At 46.9% G+C, this 22,189-nt stretch overlaps 1 protein-coding gene across 1 annotated transcript in view; it reads left to right on the top strand.

Moving 5' to 3' along the window:
- The window catches only part of kif6 (kinesin family member 6), a 196,961-nt gene that overhangs the window by 65,539 nt on the left and 109,233 nt on the right, over positions 1-22,189 (top strand). The window lies entirely within an intron of this gene.

Genomic DNA, 22,189 nt, shown 5'->3' with positions numbered 1-22,189 from the left:
ATTCACTCTTCTCTTCTGTAGAATATTATGAGATTGAAGATTATAACGCATTTACACAGCAAGAAGAAAAGAGCTGTCTATTAACAAGGACATCATGCTATATGAGTATATGAGTGCAAGTAAAAGTTGTAAAGTTAGTTTATGTACTTGATATATATATATATATATATATATAAACGTCTCGGGTTATGCATGTAACAATGGGAGTGAGGCGCTGCGTCAAAGTCCCTTTAAGACAAGTCATTTCACTCGGCGGCCATCTTTGAAACTCTCAGGCATTCAAGTGCAGATCCTATCACTTTGAATGGGGAAACATCAAATTCTCCAAAGCTGTTTGCCAAGCTTTCAATTAAATTTCATATTTTCATATAATCACCAATGAAATCTAACAACAACTGTCTCATACATTTTTGTTTCTAAATGCTCAAATCATGACAAAAAAATGTATTTTTCAGGATGGATCAAGCTAATGCACATGAGCAATCCTTAATGCGCATGAGCAATCCTTAATGTGCATGTGCAATCCTAAATGCACGTCTCTTGTGTCTCATTTCTTGTGCCTCAATATGACAACTCCCTGAAACGAGAGGAGGTTAACTGCACCCCACACTTAGGACATCCTGTAAGGAGGCTCACAGAGAGTCTACAACTTACAGATGCTGTCCTAGCGGAGCTCTGATGAGTGGAGGCCTCAATAAAGATAACTCTCTGTAGCGCGAGGAAGCCTAACAATGCTTGCAGTAGATGGCCAAGCTCTAGGAGAGGAGGCCTCAGAATGATGACTCTCTAAAATGAGAGGAGGCCTAACTACTCTCTACGCATAGGAAACCGCACAGGGAGGCACAGAGAGAGCCTGCAACCTGCAACATAATGATCTAGCGGAGCTCTGGCGAGTGGAGGCCTCAATAAGATAACTCTCTGTAGCGAGAGGAGACCTGATGACACTCGCAGTAGATGGCTGGGCAGTAGAAAGCAGAGCTCTAGAAGTGAAGGCCTCAGCATGGCAACTCTCAAAAATGAGAGGAGGCCTAACTACACCTTACGCTGAGAACAGCTTGTAAGGAGGCTCACAGAGAGCCTACAACTCAAAAATACTGCCCTAGCGGAGCTCTGTTGAGTGACCCTCTAAACAAGAGGATATGCAGGGCATATCCTATGCAGGGCAGGCTGTCTGCGAGTGCTCAGAGACATCCTCGATCTCAACAGCCTCTGCCTGCTCCTCTTGGCTCGAGGTGAGGAGCGTACTCACAGCCTGAATCAGATGATGTGAGAGAACACATCATCATCCGGCAGCTTTCTCTCACCAGCCACCAACGACAGAGAGATATTCATACCTCTTTCAAACTCGTCAGCAAGCTCCACCTGCAAACCCCATGAGTGCAGTTTCCTACTCATCTCTGCTGCAGCAGGTCCTGAACCACGAGGTGCAGATGGCTCTCCCGATTCCCTCAAGAAATGGGATATATATTCACTTATATATATTCACACACATATATATATATATATATATATATATATATATATACAGTACCTTGCAAAAGTATTCATACCCACTGAACTTTTCCACATTTTGACACATTACAACCACAAAAAAAATAGATATATATATTTTATTGGAATTTTATGTGATAGACCAACACAAAGTGATACATAATTGTGAAGTGGAAGGAAAAAGATAAATGGTGTCCAAATGTTTTTACAAATAAATATCTGAAAAGAGTGTGTACATTTGTATTCAGCCCCCCTGAGTCAATACTTTGTAGAACCACCTTTCACTGCAATTACAGCTGCAAGTCTTTTGGCTATGTCTCTACCATGTATCGAATTAACTCAAAGGGGAAATATTAATCATTATTCATAACTCATTATAATTATTAATTGTGATTAATTATGAATATGTACATCAGTTAATCAGATTACAATCAATTAACCTGTTTGTCCAGTGACAATCAGTGTTGATTGTTTATTAATTCTAAGAAATGTTAATTTCCAGGTTATGGAAAAACAACGTTCTTATTGTACAGTACTACTCAGAGGATGTTGTCAGGATCTAAATCACTTAAGAGGCAATTTATTAGCAGACAGAGTCAAAACCAAACATGTGCACAATTTTTATTAACTAACTCACAAACACATAACTAAACTAACAAACACATAACATACACGCAGGTCACACACATACATAGGTAAGAATGAGGAATGATAGAGTTGAACCGGAAGTGGAACTATAGGAAAAAAGTCAAAGACAATCTGGAAAAGAATCATCAGTTTCCTCAGCAATAAACACCTTTGCTGACAAAGGTAAGTTTTACAAATCAATACTAAATCGCTGTTTAGCGTTCAAATGTACGATACTTGCAAGATGTCTTTAGGCTGAGGAGCATCGGATCTACAGGCTGAGGAGAAATCTTGATGAATCGGTCTGAAGTTGTTTCCAGTATCTTCTCTGTTGGATGAAGTACTATGAAACAACTTATAGATGAGCACATGGCTGGGCCTATGGCCTACGGGCCTTGGCCTGAAAAGGCCTGCAGCAAAAAGGGGGTCCCTTCAGTCGTCCAAGAAGCAAGAAAGAGAGCGGGAGTGGCATTGTTCACTGACTTTTAACCTCTGGTCAAAGTCACACCTCCTAGTTGTTGACCGGACCAATGAAGATGTTGTATTTCCGGGTGACAACACGCCTCCTGTCAGGGCTTTTACGACCGAGCAAGATTAACTGGCTGAGTTTTTGAAGAAGAACTATTAAAGATTCTTGTAATACTGATGTGTTGCACAGGTATGGACATACCGCATACACAAGCATTTAAATCTTCTCGATACGAACCCATAGACACTAAACATGGCATAATTGAAGTTACCTTAAATGTATCATAAAACATGTGAATACAATGATTGTAATACAGCAACGGTAATAATGGATACCATTTCCTGGGAATGTGCATGTTCAATTATAGAACAGTCTGTCTATACATTAATGCAAGAGAGTCTGTGTTATGTGGGGATAATGCAGGAAAGATGCACGTTTTTGCGTGTCTCTTCTCTGCTCTCAATGTGGCAACCACTTTTTTAGTGCATTAAAACTTGTAACTAAGAACTTCTCGGGGGATGGGGGACAGGCCCCAGTGTGCTTGAAAACAATTATTGGTTAACTATAACAAATAATTGTGTCTGATTTGTCTCAGTGGTTACAACCAGCTTTGCACAACTAGAGAGTGAATAATTATGAATATGTAAATCCATTAATCAGATTAACTGGATGTAGCTACATTAAGATTAATATTACAATCAATTACCCTGTTCGTCCAGTGAACGCTCAGTGTTGATTGTTTGTTAATTCTATGAAATGTTAATTTCCAAGTTATGGAAAAATAACATTCTTATTGTACCGTACTACTCAGAGCATCTAGTCGGGATCTAAATCACTTAAGAGGCAGTTTATTAGCAGACGGAGTCAGAACCAAACATGTATTGTGCACAATCTTTATTAACTAACTCACAAACACATAACTAAACTAACAAACACATAACCAGTGTTGGGCACGTTACTTTAAAAAAGTAATTAGTTATAGTTACTAATTACTTCTCACAAATAGTAACGGCGTTAGTAACTGAGTTACATCATTTTAAAAGTAACTAATTACCAGGGAAAGTAACTATTGCATTACTTTTTTTTTTTTTAAGTATGTCAAATAACTTTAATGCCCCCAATATTAAATTTAAGTCTAAGAATAAGTTATTCTTGATCCGACTCGTGATTCATGATCCGCTCTTGCTTATGAAATTTCTCTGTACTCTAATACGTGTTGGTAGCCATTAAAGAAAATGTAGTTTCATGTTTAAATAGTCCTATGTTATGTTTTAAATTAATTTACTTGATTATGAAAAGTGAACAGCATGAGTAAGATGCATCATAAGATGCGCAATATATCGGGAGTCATGGAGTGGGTCAGACATGATTTTGACCACTTCATTAAGTTCTGTTTTGTAGAAAGCCTTTCTTTAAAGTGAATTTCGTTTTGTAAAAATTGTATCTTAATTTTAATCAATGTTTCATCAACCAATTGCCTGGATTTAATAAATAAGAAGCAAATAAGACAATATAATCATGGCAGACGCGGACGCGATCACTGGCGCGTGAACTGGAGCGCATCTTATAGGCTAAATGAACCGAAACTCAGCGTATTGGCTGCTTGCCTCACAGGCATGAGAAATATTTCTACAGAAAGCTTGAAATATCTAAAAACGAAAAGAAATAGGCTACTCTGATTATGTAGACTAAACCGAAAGAAATGTGCATTCTCTCTCAAGGCGCGCCCACAATGAGAGTCAGCAATGTCAACTTCATCTTCGCAGCCGACACTGATTCAGAAAACATTACTTTATTAATAAACAATTAAAATATCTCCTTGCTGTTTTGGTCACATTCATAATTATTACTTTTGCCATGTTTTTATGGCAAGCTTTATGCGTGCACTTGAGTGATATATAGCCTACATAAACGCTCATTATTATGGTTTATTCGCTCCAGTATTTAAGAAATTAAATTAATATAAATGTGATTAGTCAACTAATGGCTTAAATTAATAACTACTAGTTAACTAGAAAAACTTATTTCACATATAGGTATCCTGCATGTCACAAAGGGTATTCTGGCTTGAGCTCGCGTTCCGCTCGCATGCTCTGAGACACACACACCGAACATCATTCATTATTATCAGTTTAAAATTATATTTGTGTATGGCTAACCACAGCACACACCAGAGAAAAAACTTTGCAGGTCCTATGGCTGAGAGAGAGCCTTCTCGGATGAAAACCGCTTCAGTGAGCTCAATTATAGTAACGCGGCATTTTTTTTTTGCCAGTAACGGTAACGGCGTTGTAACGGGAGAAAAAGTAATTTGTTTGATTACTCGTTACTGAAAAAAGTAACGGCGTTAGTAACGCCGTTTATTTATAACGCCGTTATTCCCATCACTGCACATAACATACAACAAAGGTCACACACATATGTACTGTAGGTAAGAATGAGTAATGATAGGGTTGAACTGGAAGAGGTACGGAGAGCTATAGGAAAAAGTCAAAGACAATCTGGAAAGGAATCATCAGTTTCTTTTAGCAATAGCAAAGGTAAGTCTTACAAATCAATACTAAATCACTGTTTAGTGTTAAAATGTACGATACTTGCAAGATGCCTTTATGCTGAGGAGCGTCGGATCTACAGGTTGAGGAGAGGTCTTGAGGATTTCGTCTGAAGTTGTTACCAGTCTTTTCTATGTTGGATATTGAGCACATGGCTGGTTGGTAGGCTGAGGCCAGCAGGCTTAGGCCTAAAGGCCTTGGACCTGAAAAGGCCTCCAGCCAATAGACTTCTGTTCCGTGGTCCCAGAAGCAAGGAAAGAAAGAAAGTGGCATTGTTCTCTAGCTTTTAACCTCTGGTCCAAGTCCAACCTCTTAAAGTTGATGTAGCCAATGAAGGTGTTGTATTTCCGGGTGACAACACACCTCCTGTCAGGGCTTTTACGACCAAGAAAGATTAACAAGCTCGGTTTTTGAATAAGAACTATTAAATATTCTTGTAAAACTGATGTGTTGCACAGGTATGGACATAACATAAATTACCAAATAGGAATCATAAGTTGGAGTCCGTAGATACCAAACATGCTACCCATGTGATTCCAGTTAACTATACATTGCAGCTCTGGAATATTAATACCAAACTAGTTCAAAAGAGAAAATGAATACATAGAATAAAGCCCATGAAAGAAAAGTCATGAGATGGGGAAACTTGGATACATGTTTATACATTTCCCAAGTGGTTATATAGAGAATACATAGGGTTAAAGGTGCCCTAGATTCAAAATTTTGAATTTACCTTGGCATAGTTGAATAACAAGAGTTCAGTACATGGAAAAGACATACACTGAGTTTCAAACTCCATTGCTTTCTCTTTCTTATGTAAATCTCATTTGTTTAAAAGACTTCCAGAAAACACGCGGATCTCAACATAACACCGACTGTTACGTAACAGTCGGGGTGTACGCCCCAATATTTGCATATGCCAACCCATGTTCCCAAGATTATGAAAGGCATTAGACAAGGGCAGCCAGTAACGTCTGGATCTGCACAGGTGAATCAACAGACTAGGTAAGCAAGAACAACAGCAAAAATGGCAGATGGAGCAATAATAACTGACATGATCCATTAAAGTTACCATCGTTTCTTACTGAATTCACGGAGACAAGAGCCGTCGCTATTTTTATTTTTAAACACTTGCAGTCTGTATAATTCATAAACACAACTTCATTCTTTATAAATCTCTCCAACAGTGTAGCATTAGCCATTAGCCACAGAGCACAGCCTCAAACTCATAGAGAATCAAATATAAACATCAAAATAAATACTTTACTCACATAATTCGAAGCATGCATACAGCATGCATGACGAACATCTTGTAAAGATCCATTTGAGGGTTATATTAGCTGTGTGAACTTTGTAAATGTGCTGTAATATAATCGAGAGCTCGTGTGGCAGGGAGCACGCAAATTAAAGGGGCGGCGCGCTGAAAAAATCAGTGCATAGTTAATGATGCCCCAAAATAGGCAGTTAAAAAAATTAATTTAAAAAAATCTATGGGGTATTTTGAGCTGAAACTTCACAGACACATTCAGGGGACACCTTAGACTTATATTACATCTTGTGAAAAAGCATTCTTGGGCACCTTTAAAGGAGTTTATTTGTCCTTCTCAGAAAGAATGAGTCACTGGTCTCTGCAAAATTCTTCCTGATCATAAAAGGTCCAAGTATCTGTAACAGGACATCTAGTTCTGCCTGTAGTTTAACTACGTTTGAGATGCTAGTTGCAGTTTTAGGGGGATGGGTTCACAGAGCTTTGATAGAGTGAGTTTATGGGTAATTCCTTAAATATAATGAATAGTTTTGTGTGCCTGATTGGTCCAGATGCTACACCATTTTCGGATGATGGATTGTACAGTGCTCTGTGAGATGTTCAAGGCTTGGGATATTTATTTATAACCTAACCCTGCTTTAAACTTCTCCACAACTTTATCCCTGACCTGTCTGGTGTGTTCTTTGGTCTTCATGATGCTGTTTGTTCACTAATGTTCTCTGAGGGCTTCACAGAACTGCTGCATTTATACTGGAGATTAAATTACACATAGGTGGACTGTATTTACTGATTAGGTGACTTCTGAAGGTAATTGGTTCCACTGGATTTTATTTAGGGTTATCAGAGTAAAGGGGGCTGAATACAAATGCACACCACACTTTTCAGATATTTATTTGTAAAAAAAAATTGACACCATTTATCATTTTCCTTCCACTTCATAATTATGTGCCACTTTGTGTTGGTCTATCACATAAAATCCCAATAAAATACATTTTTGTTTGTGGTTGTAACGTGTTAAAATGTGGAAAAGTTCAGTGGATATGAATACTTTTGCAAGGCACTGTACACACACACAAACAAACACACACTTTAGAGACTTCAACATGTAAACAAACGTAGTCATTTTTAAAGCTTTACATATTTTTATATTTATATTCATTTAAAAAGGCACAATATGTAGGATATTTGGATTAAAATATCCAAAAACCACTTGAACAGATATATATATAATTTGTTGACTTGTATACGTACATTATGCCAAATGTTTCCAAGAATGTTTAAATCCAGAGAAATAAGCAGTTTTTAACCAGGACATGGACGTGTCCGACTGTCCGTGCATCGTCTATCAGTGACGTCATACCCGCATTACCCTCGATTTCTGATTTTATTTTGTAGAAACCATGGAAACACAAAAGACTCTTTAATATATTACATGTTTTATTAGACAAGGGAACAACTGTTTAGTTACATTTATAGACAGAAAACGTCTCGGTTACAAAGGTAACCCTCGTTCCCTGAAGGAGGGAACGGAGACGTACGTCGGACAGACCGACGAATAGGAATCTCGCTAGAGAGACCAATCTACTTCGAGTGTAACTAAAACGAGCCAATGCACATTGGCATGCAATCATATGCATCAGCTGCTCGCCTCGCAGCGCGGGTATATAATGAGCAGCAGGTGCGTTGCATCTTGCGTTGCTGAGGAGCCGAACCGGATAGGCGGCAGCATCAGCGGGGTACAGCGACTGTGGCGACGGAACGTACGTCTCCGTTCCCTCCTTCAGGGAACGAGGGTTACCTTTGTAACCGAGACGTTCCCATTCAGTCGGTCACGTTCGACGTACGTTGGACAGACCGACGAATAGGAATCCCTACCAAAGCGCCACAGGAGCTGCCCCCTTCCAGCGCTCTGTTGTAAGCCACCTGAACCCCCTTGCCTGAGGATGGTGGGACAGGGCTAACACAGAGAGAGTCGATCACTGCTGTTCCCCAAAACCCATTCAGTGAGACTACTGGATAACGCTGGGAAAGCGTACCCTTTCGCTGGGAAAGGAACGCTGCGGAAGCCACATCCTTCCCCGAAGGAGTTATGTGGAGAAGTACATATGGACTAACCCTGTAGGGCTGTGCTACATATGGAAGGGTAGGTTCTCCCAGAGGGAAAGACATGGGCTTCGTTTAGGAGCAACCGTGGAACCAACCATATGGGATCCCGTAGGGTCACACATATGGAACCCAGCCTAAACCCGGTTCTCAAGGATACAACGGAGTATAGGCCTGGCGCCAGACGCTCCGGCACGTCGGCTGCCGAAGGGATATCAGAGGACTCGACAGGGTTTGCCTTGTAGGGACTTTCTGGAGAAAAGAAGCGCATATAGCGCAGCAAGCCAGCACTAAGCCGGGGCCTCTCCGTTCCTCTGACCTGTGGCGTGAACACGGGAGGAGACCGGCTCGACACGAAGGCTATAGTATCTAGCGAATGTGTTAGGTGTCGCCCAGCCCGCAGCTCTACAAATGTCTGTCAGCGAGGCGCCACGAGCCAGCGCCCAGGAGGATGCGACACCTCTCGTGGAGTGAGCATGCAACCTGAGCGGGCAGGGCACGCCCTGAGCTTGGTAAGCCAAGGCGATGGCATCCACTATCCAGTGGGCCATCCTCTGCTTGGAGACAGCCTTTCCCTTCTGCTGGCCTCCATAACAGACAAAGAGCTGGTCTGAGGTCCTGAGGCTTTGGGTTCAGTCTATGTACTGTCGCAAAGCGCGAACTGGACAGAGCAAAGCCAGGGCTGGGTCTGCCTCCTCCGAGCAGCGCTTGCAGGCTCACCACCTGGTCCCTGAAGGGAGTGGTAGGAACCTTGGGCACATAGCCAGGCCGGGGTCTTAGTACCACGTGGCTATCACCCGGCCCGAACTCCAGGCACGATTTGTCAACCGAAAATTACTGCAGGTCCCCTACCCTCTTTATGGAGGCCAATGCAACCAGCAGCAAAGTCTTCATAGACAGAATCTTTAAGTCTGCCGATTGCAAAGGCTCAAAGGGAGCAATCTGAAGTGCTCTTAGCACCAGAGCGAGGTCCCAAGAAGGTATGGAGGGGGGACGAGGAGGATTTAACCGTCTCGCCCCCTAAGAAACCTGACGACCAGGTCGTGCTGACCAACAGATTTGCCATCTATGTGGTCGTGGTAAGCGGAGATAGCAGCAGTATGGACTTTGAGAGTGGAGGGGGACAGCCTACGCTCCAACCCTTGCTGCAAGAAGGAAAGCACGATTCCGATCGAGCATCTTCGGGGTCTTCTCGGCGAGAAAAGCACCACTCGACGAACAGGTTCCACTTCGAGGCGTAAGCACGTCTCGTAGACAGTGCACGTGCCGAAGTGATGGTGTTAAGTACCTCAGGGGGTAAGTCACCTAGAACCTCCGCGTCCCGTCCAGGGACCAGACATGGAGTTTCCAGAGGTCTGGACGCGGGTGCAATTGATGTGCCAATGCAGATGGGGTCCCGTCCAAACCCCTGACACTGTATGCCGGTTGTACGTGGCACCCCAGCCGGTGGCAGGAGCATCTATTCTGCTGGCCTCCATAACAGACAAAGAGCTGGTCTGAGGTCCTGAGGCTTTGGGTTCAGTCTATGTACTGTCGCAAAGCGCGAACTGGACAGAGCAAAGCCAGGGCTGGGTCTGCCTCCTCCGAGCAGCGCTTGCAGGCTCACCACCTGGTCCCTGAAGGGAGTGGTAGGAACCTTGGGCACATAGCCAGGCCGGGGTCTTAGTACCACGTGGCTATCACCCGGCCCGAACTCCAGGCACGATTTGTCAACCGAAAATTACTGCAGGTCCCCTACCCTCTTTATGGAGGCCAATGCAACCAGCAGCAAAGTCTTCATAGACAGAATCTTTAAGTCTGCCGATTGCAAAGGCTCAAAGGGAGCAATCTGAAGTGCTCTTAGCACCAGAGCGAGGTCCCAAGAAGGTATGGAGGGGGGACGAGGAGGATTTAACCGTCTCGCCCCCTAAGAAACCTGACGACCAGGTCGTGCTGACCAACAGATTTGCCATCTATGTGGTCGTGGTAAGCGGAGATAGCAGCAGTATGGACTTTGAGAGTGGAGGGGGACAGCCTACGCTCCAACCCTTGCTGCAAGAAGGAAAGCACGATTCCGATCGAGCATCTTCGGGGGTCTTCTCGGCGAGAAAAGCACCACTCGACGAACAGGTTCCACTTCGAGGCGTAAGCACGTCTCGTAGACAGTGCACGTGCCGAAGTGATGGTGTTAAGTACCTCAGGGGGTAAGTCACCTAGAACCTCCGCGTCCCGTCCAGGGACCAGACATGGAGTTTCCAGAGGTCTGGACGCGGGTGCAATTGATGTGCCAATGCAGATGGGGTCCCGTCCAAACCCCTGACACTGTATGCCGGTTGTACGTGGCACCCCAGCCGGTGGCAGGAGCATCTGTGAATACCACAGCATGCCGGGACACTTGTTCTAGGGGCACTCCTGCCCGGAGAAACAAAGGGTCCGACCACGGACTGAAGGCTTGGCGGCACTCCTGAGTGATTGGCACCCGGAACGTGCCACATTGCCACGCCCATCTCGGAACTCGGCCGTGAAGCCAGTGTTGAAGCAGTCTCATATGAAGCAGACCAAGCGGGGTTACTGCCGCCGTGGCCGCCATATGCCCCAGGAGCCTCTGAAAGAATTTCAGTGGGACTGCTGTCCTGCCATTGAACGTATTCAGGCAGTTCAACACCGACTGAGCACGTTCCTCTGTGAGGCGTGCTATCTGTTTCGACCGAATCCAGCTCCATACCGAGAAAAGAGATCCTCTGCACAGGGGAGAGTTTGCTCTTTTCCCAGTTGAGCTGAAGACCCAACTGGCTGAGGTGTCTGAGCACCAAATCCTTGTGTTCGCACAACTAATCCCGGGACTGTGCTAGAATGAGCCATTCGTCGAGGTAGTTGAGAATGCGAACACCCTGTTCTCTCATGGGAACAAGGGCTCCCTCTACGACTTTCGTAAAGACGCGGGGAGACAGGGCCAGCCCGAAGGGTAGGACTCTGTACTGATATGCTCGACCTTCGAACGCAAAGTGCAGGAATGGCCTGTGTCGCGGAAGAAACGAGACATGGAAGTACGCGTCCTTCAGGTCGATCGCTGCAAACCAATCTCGGGGACGGATGCACTCAAAAATGCGCTTCTGCGTCAGCATTTTGAACGGTAGCTTATACAGGCTCCGATTCAAAACTCGCAGGTCCAAGATCGGTCGTAACCCACTGCTCTTTTTGGGTACAATGAAGTAGGGACTGTAGAACCCTGACCTCATATCGGCTGGAGGGGCCGGCTCTATCGCGTCCTCCACCAGTAGGACTGCGATCTCCGCACGCAAGACAGGGGCAACGACATCTTTCACTGTAGTGAAGAGGACGTCCCTGAACTTGGGGGGATGCCGGGCGAACTGAATCGCATAGCCGAGCCTGATGGTCCGAATGAGCCAGCGCTAACCAGGCTCGCAGAGACCTTACAAGCGGGACCAAAGGGACCACCGGCGTACCCGCAGCGGGGCAGCGAGGTGGAACACAGGGACGCGGCTCGGGGGGCTCTCTTTGTGAGGCGGCCCAAAGCGGCGTCACAGTGTGCTAGGCAACACTTACCTGGTTCCACGGATGGACAGAGGGAGCAGTCGAGGCTTTGGCTGCCCGCTGCTCGCTGCTGTCCGCTGGCGACAGAAGAGGGGGATGAGAGTGGTGAGGTTTTTCTCCTCCCACTGCTCTCCAAACCCTCTTCAGACCTGGAAATGGAGGAACTGCTCTTTTAATTTTGGGTACCGCTGCCTCTTGGGTCAGTGGCGGAACAGAAACAAACCCGAGAAAAGGATTTACCACCCGGCCCTCCTCCAGGGGTGGAAGAGCAGCCCCACCCATCTCTGGGTCGCCCGTCTCAGGGGTGATTCTCACCAACCACTTAACAGCTGCAGAGACGGGAGGCGTCATCTCCCTGCAATGGACACAGCAGAGCCTGCTGGGCCGGACTTTTTTTTTTTTTTGCAGGGGACGACACCCTTGGCGACGAGCAGACCGAGGGGCGGCCCAAGAGGAACTCAATGGTTTTGTCATGGGAAGCTCCCCGATCCGCTACTAACTGAGGAGAACCGCTGGGCTCAGTCCTCGACAGTGTCACCGAAAAGGCCACCTCGTAAGATGGGAGCATTGAGAAAGCATTTAGCTTGACAACCTCTCGCACCTCACAAGGTAAGCCAGGGGGCACTTCTGGACCACTGAGGTGGACATCGTCTAGCTGAGGGCCTGCGCCGTGACTTTGATCACGGTTAGTCAACAAGCGCAGCTCAACCCCAGCACAGAACTACCCTCATGCAAAAAGAGTGCCTTGGCCTCACATGCAGGGTGGGTGTGGTCTGTGTACAGCCACCCCATCCAAGAGGGTAGTGAGAGAGGAAAAACTTATGCAAATTTTGGCACTTTTGGCATTCCATATTTATGGCACCAACATACCCCCATACTGCCAAGTTTTCCATGCACATCTGGAAGACCCAGGAAAGCATGGCTGTAAATCCTGAATCTGAGTCAGCATAAGCACACACCATTACAGTGGGCAGCGTCACCCTCATTTCCACAGCATAACAGCACTCTCTCCGATGCTGCAATCGACGTCTGTCCCTCAGCTGGAGCTCTGAATGAAATGCTAGGTTCCCCTATGAGAAGGACCAGCAATCCAATCCAGAAACTGCACAGCTTGCAATGCGCTAGAGAGGGAGGGGCCCTAGGGGGTTGGTTCCCCGAAGGAACCCCTCAACCTCGTCACCCAAGCCATATCAGCAAAGTAGACCTCTTCTGGTGCACCAGAGAGGGCGCTACAATGGAGATTATGCAAGGGAACCGCGCATCTAGAGCGCAGAGACAACCGAGTTGCCGTGACAACCCGCGCTGCAGCCCGGCAGCTTGACGGCACACGACACACAGAGGAGCGAGAGGTTTGCTCTCGCTGACCTCAACAGAGGGGACTCAAGCTTCCCGGAGAAAGAAGAGTCACGACCGGCGTGTTGACGTGATCATGTTCTCATATGAAAACATGAAACACCCACGAACATCGTTTCAACACGCGCCCAGACATGCGAAACAGTGATCGTGGCTGTCAGTGAGGACAGGAACGACCGCATTCAGAAACACAAGTAGGATGTCATCTTTAAAAAGACGCGAATCTACTCGTGTAAGCTCTTTCAGGGACTTTACTCTTTTAAAAGTGCTGAAGCACGCAGGGGAACGGCCGCCGCAACACAGACAGGGATTGTGTGCAGCCTGTCGTGTGCTCTCTCTCTCTCTCTTTGAAGGCGCTCACTCTTACCAGCCGTAAAAACGGCTTTTCAGCGCTCAAAAGTGCACCGTACCGGCCGTGAGAACAGCCTTCTGATGCTGTCAAAACAGCTATTTGCTCAAAAACAGCAAACAAAACAAAAACAGAAAAAGAGAGGACTTCAACCCCGCTGCTGTGCTGTTCGCCCGCACTCGGAAAAAAAGAGAAGTTCAACCAAAAAGCTTGACTCGTCTTCTAGCAGACACTTGCTTGCAGAGAACAGGAACAAACACCGTTCGGCTCCGAATCGAAAAGCTGAAGATGCATCGCACCTGCTGCTCATTATATACCCGCGCTGCGAGGCGAGCAGCTGATGCATATGATTGCATGCCAATGTGCATTGGCTCGTTTTAGTTACACTCGAAGTAGATTGGCCTCTCTAACGAGATTCCTATTCGTCGGTCTGTCCGACGTACGTCGAACGTGACCGACTGAATGGGAACTAATTATTGTTATATAGCTCAACACGTTTAGTCTTATTGTTTAAATCTAGTTTTCTTGATTTTCTGTGAGTACCATGCTTTTACCATGCCTCAGAAAAAAACAGTATTTTGTCAAGTATCTAACTTTATTTTTAGTAACAGTATAATACAGCATTTTCTCCATCATACAATATGTTTGTATTTAATTGCATGCCATTTATCAGCACAAGCCATCCAGCATTTATTAATATGATATTCTAAAATCGATTAAGCTATCTTGCAGTGTCAAGTGTCTCACAGCGTTCGCTCGGCAACAACACACTCAAATGTATCCAATATGATAAAACAGCGCTGCTGTAACGAGACGGGACTCAGGCAGAGATCCATTAGCAAGCTTTATTTAAAGTAAGCGTGGTCGTACAGGCAGGGACTAGGCAGGGGCAAACAGGAACAGCAAGGGCTAGGCAGAATCGTGGTCAGGATACAGGCAATGGTCAGGACAGGCAGATATCATTCACAGGTCAGGAAACAATGCAAAGTCCAAAGGCTGGCAGCAGAGGATCGTAAACGGTACACAGACAGGTTCGATGACAGGCAGACAATAAACACAGGGGAACGCTCAGAATTGAACACAGGGTGAATCAAGACTTTGCAATGATGTGTGGTGAATGGTAGTCTTATATAGTCCAGTTAATGTGCTGCAGCTGGGTGTGGTGATTAGTGATTAGTGTGGAGTGTGTGCAGGTGACTGGCAGGGAGGATTATGGGAATTGGAGTCCGGGAAGTGACAGGAACATGACAGCTGCGTTACCTCAAACGCTTGACCGGAAGAAGCGGAAACAGCAACTGTGGCATAATAAAAGTTCCTCTGCTGTTGAGCCGTGTGTCGCGATTGTCTCTCATTAGCAATCGCTCCAGCAGCCTCATTCAGCTCCCACAGCACTCGCCCCCATTCTGCTTCATACTACAGTAATGTTAATAATCTCATCCATGAACATGGTTTCTACGCGAGTCCCGTCCCGATTATTTTCCACTGGCTGTGAGGTGAAGACGACATCACCCAAGATTCAGCGCTCAAACTTGGTGTCATCAAGCTAGGCCTACATACTACATACTGTGCCTTTAAACTAAGAGCTTCATAATAATTGAAAAATTGTGCATTTAAGGATATAATAATTACTAGGGCTGGGAGTTTAACGCGTCCCAGATAGCAAAATACACTCGGGCCAGTTCCTGTTAGATTCTCGCCTACCAGAGACTTACCACTCGGCCCATTTCTGTCTGCTGCGATCGGGCCGGATGCTTGTGTACTCACTGCCCGATTCCGACCCGAATCAACCGGGCAAGCGTGGCAGCCGTTACCTTGCCAACACTGCCGCAATCAAGCTGGAATCAGGTCGTCGCAAATGCGCACAGCGCGCCAGGTACGACCCAGCCCCGTTTATATATCTTCCATACTGTTTATACATTTTTCTATTTAAATTTGATACCCAGCCAAAACTTTTACTTATATTTTAATTATATAAACTATAATACATAAATAACATTACTTAAATCTATTACAATAATATGGAAGCAATTATGTCCATTTATAAAGAACTCACTTGATCTAGTTGGCATAGACGTTTTATTTACAGAACAACATTACATCGAATAACAGCAGTTGTTATACAAAGAACAGTACACTTGGAAAAAAATACACTTGTATTTACTTGTATATACAAACTGTAGAATGTAATAAGTATAAACAAACTTAAAAAGTGTTTTAAATAACACTGTTACGTACAGAGACACGGAGACAGAGGTAAAAGCAAACCAGGTGAGTTTTATTTCACAATAAGCAGAGCACTGGGTGATAGCAAGCAGATATGTGGTTCTTGAGAGATGAATGGAATGTAATACTGTCCTTTTTAAACTTGCAGATGCTGGAGGAGAGATGCACTGGAGGGAGACGGCGGAGACACTCACACACACAGGCAGGTAGGCACACGAGGAAAACAGGAGACGAAGGAGATGAAGGAGATCGCTGGAGCAGGTAAATATGTCCTTGGGAGTCCTTAAGGTAAGCATACATGTGCTGTAGTGCAAACGAGACCGGACAGTGAGTGTGTGTGAGTGTGGTGGCTTTATAGTGGCGGTAATGATGGTGCTGATGATCTTCAGGTGGCGGTGATTAGTATGCTGGTGATTGAGTGCGTGGGTAAGGAAGTGAGGTGGAACCTGACGTGTCTGTGACAGTACCCCCCCTCCCACGGCCCGCTCCTGAGGGCCGCGGACCCCGACGTCGTGGTGGTCTTCCTCTGGGGCGTGGAGCAGGTCTGTCTGGGTGGTTGGTGTGGAAGGTCTGTAACAGAATAGGATCAAGGATATCATTCTTGGGGACCCATGAGCGTTCTTCGGGGCCATAGCCTTCCCAGTCGACGAGATACTCGAGTCGACCACCACGGCGCCGGGAGTCCAGGATCTCTCGAACCACGTAAGCTGTGCCGTCCTCCAGGATGAGTGGAAGGGGGGGCTCGGCGGCTGTCACGTCAGGTTCTGTGGAGGGAACAACAGAAGGGTGGTGAGGTTTTAGCAGTGATACATGAAATGTGGGGTGAATCCTACTGTACTGTGGAGGGAGTTGGAGTCAGTAGGTGACGGGGTTGATCTGCCGGAGGATGGTGAACTGGCCAATGAAGCGGGGACTCAGCTTCTTGCAGGGCAGACGCATCCTGATGTCCCTGGTGGACAGCCAGACCTTCTGCCCCGGTTGGTATACTGGAGCGTCGGAGCGCCGAAGGTCGGCTGCCATCTTGCATCTGCGCAGGGCTCTCTGCAGTTGGTGGTGAGCTGAGTCCCAAACCCTCTCGCTCTCCCGGAACCAGTAGTCGACTGCTGGGACGTTGGAGGGTTCCCCATCCCAGGGGAACAGTGGGGGTTGGTAGCCGAGTACGCACTGGAAGGGTGTTAGTCCAGTTGTGGCTTGGCGGAGGGAGTTCTGTGCGTACTCGGCCCAACCCAGGTACTGGTTCCAGGAGTTCTGGTGGCCGTGACAGAAGGTACGCAGGAAGCGGCCTATCTCCTGAATCTTCCGTTCCGTCTGCCCGTTCGACTGAGGGTGGTACCCAGATGACAGGCTGACGGTCACACCCAAGAGGGAGAAGAAGGCCTTCCAAACGTGAGAGACGAATTGGGGTCCTCTGTCGGAGACTATGTCTTCAGGAATTCCGTAATAGCGAAACACATGGTTAAACATCAACTCAGCAGTGGCCATGGCGGTAGGTAGACCCTCCAGGGGTATCAGACGGCAGGACTTTGAGAAGCGGTCTACTACCACCAGGATGCATGTGTGACCGTCAGACTCAGGGAGGTCGGTGACGAAGTCCACTCCCAGGTGTGACCAGGGTCTCTCAGGAACGGGCAGAGGAAGAAGCTTGCCGGTGGGAAGATGGCGTGGGCTCTTTGAGATGGTGCACTCCCTGCAGCCCTGCACGTACCTCCTGACATCGTTGGCCATGTTGGGCCACCAGAAGCGTTGTTTGAGCAACGAGAGGGTCTCATTGGCCCCCGGGTGGCCAGTGCCAAGTGAAGAGTGAACGGTATTGTGCAGGAGTGGAGTGCGACGTGTCCGTGTGACGTATTGCAAGCCTTGGGGGCAACCCGGCGGAGTGCGTGTGGAGGCATTGGAGGAGGGCATGGTTTCCTCGGACCACTGGATCGGGTTTACGAAGATGGACTCCGGTAGAATTGTTTCAGGAACTTCAGGCTTTTCTTCAGGGGAGTAGAGACGAGACAAGGCGTCAGCTTTGGTATTCTTAGAACCAGGGCGATAAGAGATTGAGAAGTTGAACCTTGAGAAGAACATGGCCCAGCGAGCTTGACGAGGGTTGAGCCTTTTGGCAGCCTTCAGATATTCTAGGTTCTTATGATCAGTGAGAACTTGAAAGGGATGAGTAGCCCCCTCCAACCAATGCCTCCACTCCTCAAGGGCAAGTTTGACGGCCAGGAGTTCGCGGTCACCGATGTCATAGTTGACCTCCGCCGGGTTGAGCTTGCGGGAGAAGAAGGCGCATGGATGGAGTCTACTTGGTGTCCCCTGCTGCTGTGAAAGAACCGCTCCCACTCCGGTGGTGGAGGCGTCCACTTCCACGACGAATGGGAGATCTGGGTTAGGGTGGACGAGGAGGGGAGCGGTTGTGAAGGCTCTTTTAAGGGTCTCGAAGGCGTTGGTGGCTTGTTGGGACCAGGACAGAGACTTGGGCTGATGACGGAGTAGGTTGGTGAGTGGACTGACGATGGTACTGTAATTCTTGATAAATCGGCGGTAGAAGTTGGAGAAACCTAGGAAGCGTTGGAGTTCTTTGATTGTTGATGGAATGGGCCAGGACTGGATAGCGGAGACCTTCCCCTCGTCCATCCGGATGCCACTGTGATCAATTATATATCCCAGGAAATGGACAGAGGGCTGGTGGAAGGAGCACTTTTCAGCTTTAAGGAAGAGATGGAATTGCCGTAAGCGTTGGAGGACCTCCGCAACGTGGTGGCGATGTTCGGCCAAGCTCCGGGAGTAGATGAGGATGTCATCAATATATACCAGTACGAACTTGTGGAGAAACTCCCGGAGCACCTCGTGTATGAAGTCCTGGAATACGGAGGGGGCGTTGACCAGGCCATACGGCATGACGAGATACTCGTAGTGTCCGGTGGGCGTGACAAAGGCGGTCTTCCACTCGTCCCCCTCACGTATCCGGATGAGGTTGTACGCGCTGCGGAGGTCCAACTTAGTGAACACAGTGGCACCACGGAGATGTTCCAGGGCCGCTGGGACGAGGGGAAGTGGGTAGCGGAACTTGATGGTAATCTTGTTGAGGGCACGGTAATCAATGCAGGGCCTCAAGCCTCCGTCCTTCTTAGCCACAAAAAAGAAGCTTGAAGCAGCAGGGGAAGTAGACGGGCGGATGTAACCTTGTTCGAGTGCCTCTTTGATGTATTCCTCCATGGCCTTCTCCTCCGGTAGTGATAGGGGGTAGATGCGTCCCCTGGGCACTGGCTCACCTGGTAGCAGATCGATGGCACAGTCCCATGGCCGGTGTGGAGGAAGCTTGGAGGCGCGTTGCGGGCAGAAGACGTCACTGAAGGGGGCGTAGTCCGGGGGAACATCCACAGAGCACTTCTCTACAGGGCTTTCGATGGACGTGGCATTGATGGCGAGAGACTTGGAGAGTGGAGATTTCGGAACAGGAAGCGCTGGGAAACAGTCTGGGAAGCAGTGGTCGCCCCACTTCAGGACTTCGCCCTAGAACCACGTCAGCGGTGTATTCCTCCAGAACCAGCAGATGTATTTTCTCCGTATGCAAGATGCCGACACAGAGTTGAAGAGGTCCCACACAATGACGGATATTCCTACGGCTCAGGGGTTTGCCCGTGATGGAGTGGATTTGATAGCTAGTCGGAGACGGGGAGATCTTGAGCTTGAGTTGACGACAGAGGGTTCCTGAGATGAAATTTCCTGCTGACCCTGAGTCGAGGAGCGCCACCACTGGAATAGAGGCATTTGCAGCAGTAAGGATTACAATAGTAGTGAGTGGTTTCATTTTCTGAATGGAGGGGAAAATTGCACTCACCACGGGCCGAGGAGGACGAGTTGGGCATGTGGAGATTACATGCCCCGGAGATCCACAGTATAAACACAAGTTTAGGGTCAGCCTTCTTTGTCTTTCCTTAGGTGTGAGACGTGAATGATCTGTTTGCATGGGTTCGGTGGCTGGTTCTGGAGGGCTGACGGGCTCGGACCGACGGAGGAGGTTGATGGTGGATGACTGGCCCTGGTGCTCTAAGAGACACGACTGCATACGAGAACCCACGCGGATGGCGAGTTGGATGAAGCGTTCTAGTCCCATCGAGTCCTCGTATGCAGCGAGATGCAGCCGCACATTGGGTTCCAACCCCTGACGGAAAGTAGTGATGAGGGCTTGTTCATTCCATCCGCTGGTGGCAGCTAGCGTTCGGAACTGCAAGGCATAATCGTTAACAGATAGATTTCTTTGCTTCAGATTATAGAGTTTCTCACCAGTCGAAGAGTCCGCCAGAGGTTTCCCGAAGACCTCACGGAAGTGAGAGACGAACGCCGTGTATGACTTGACAACAGGGCCCTTCTGTGTCCACAGGGAGTCTGCCCATTGCAGGGCCTTACCTTGCAGTTGCGAAATGATAAACGCTATTTTCGCTGTGTCGGTAGTGTAGAGGTGCGGCTGCATCTCCAGGACCAGTTCGCATTGGAGAAGGAATCCGCTGCATTCCTCCGCCGATCCACTGTAGGGCGCCGGTTTGGCCATGGGACTGGCGGTGAATGCTGGGGAAGAGGCGGTGATGGTGGGTGCGGAAGCAGCCGCGTTGATGGGTGACGGTGAGGATGGCTGTGGTGTGAGTGCTCGGCGCAGCGCGTCCACGAGCTCCTGAAATGGATCGTTGGTGCTCATGCTGTGAAGTTGTTATGGTCCGGTCTTCTGTTACGTACAGAGACACGGAGACAGAGGTAAAACAAACCAGGTGAGTTTTATTTCACAATAAGCAGAGCACTGGGTGATAGCAAGCAGATATGTGGTTCTTGAGAGATGAATGGAATGTAATACTGTCCTTTTTAAACTTGCAGATGCTGGAGGAGAGATGCACTGGAGGGAGATGGCGGAGACACTCACACACACAGGCAGGTAGGCACACGAGGAGAACAGGAGACGAAGGAGATGAAGGAGATCGCTGGAGCGGGTAAGTATGTCGTTGGGAGTCCTTAAGGTAAGCATACATGTGCTGTAGTGCAAACGCGACCGGACAGTGAGTGTGTGTGAGTGTGGTGGCTTTATAGTGGCGGTAATGATGGTGCTGATGATCTTCAGGTGGCGGTGATTAGTATGCTGGTGATTGAGTGCGTGGGTAAGGAAGTGAGGTGGAACCTGACGTGTCTGTGACAAACACTGGTAATGTTAAGAAAGTTCTGCAGTTTAACCCCTTTTCGGTAGCACTTTATTTTACAGTACGTGTACTTTCCTGGTACATATATAGTAATTATGTTGTACATACAGGTAAAAGAGTGGTAACAATATGAATATGATAACTAACAAACACATTACTGTACTTACTAGTGGTATGTACATGGTAACCATGTTGTACTTATGGACAAGTGTGGGTAATAACAGGCACTTATTTATGGTAACTTTTAAGACACATTACTGTACTTACTAGTGGTATGTACATGAAACTATGTTGTACTCACGGACAAGTGTGGACACAAATAGCGGACACATACTTACAGTGTGTGCATGTTAACAACAGTACAAAACAGAGACTTACCAAATTGCTCTCCACAACAGTGCATCTTATTTTATAGTCCTTACTAGTTAATATGCTTAAGCTTATTGTTACAAAGGTTAAAGAGCTGGTAATTCCTATATAATGTTTATGTACAAGGGTTCACTTTATTTTACAGTCCTATTTCCATGTACTTACTATGAACGTAGTAGTGAATATACCAGTTAGTAAATGTGTAAGTTACACCTGGTAAGAGCTGGTAATTCCTATGTAATGTTTATGTACAAGGATGCATTTTATTTTACAGTCTTAATTCCATGTACTTACTATGAACTAGTGAATATACCAGTTAGTTAATTTGTAACTTACACATTACTTAGTTTGGGGGGGTATAAGCATGGTACAAGAATACTTCTTGAGTACTGGATGATGTTTGTCTGGCTATCACCAGACCAAGCTCAATTTAAAATTGAACATTGGTCTGGGGAGTTTGCTATGTATTTCCTACTGCACAAGAGGCGTGATCAACGAGCATTATTCACGCAATTGGATAGTCCTTCAACCAATCAGATCAACGATCCGGGTGACGTACTTTGCAGAGCGATGCGAAAACTCCAGACAGGTTTACCGTGTGTCTCAATCAGCTCCCTAGTTCAGTAGTCAAGGCACTGATCAGGGAATCAGCCACATTCACTTTCATGATATACT

This window comes from Megalobrama amblycephala, linkage group LG5 (assembly GCF_018812025.1).
Source record: "Megalobrama amblycephala isolate DHTTF-2021 linkage group LG5, ASM1881202v1, whole genome shotgun sequence".
In the NCBI taxonomy this organism is placed as follows: Eukaryota; Metazoa; Chordata; class Actinopteri; order Cypriniformes; family Xenocyprididae; genus Megalobrama; species Megalobrama amblycephala.
Note: the sequence above shows the minus strand (reverse complement) of the source record. Positions and strands in the feature narration are given on the sequence as shown.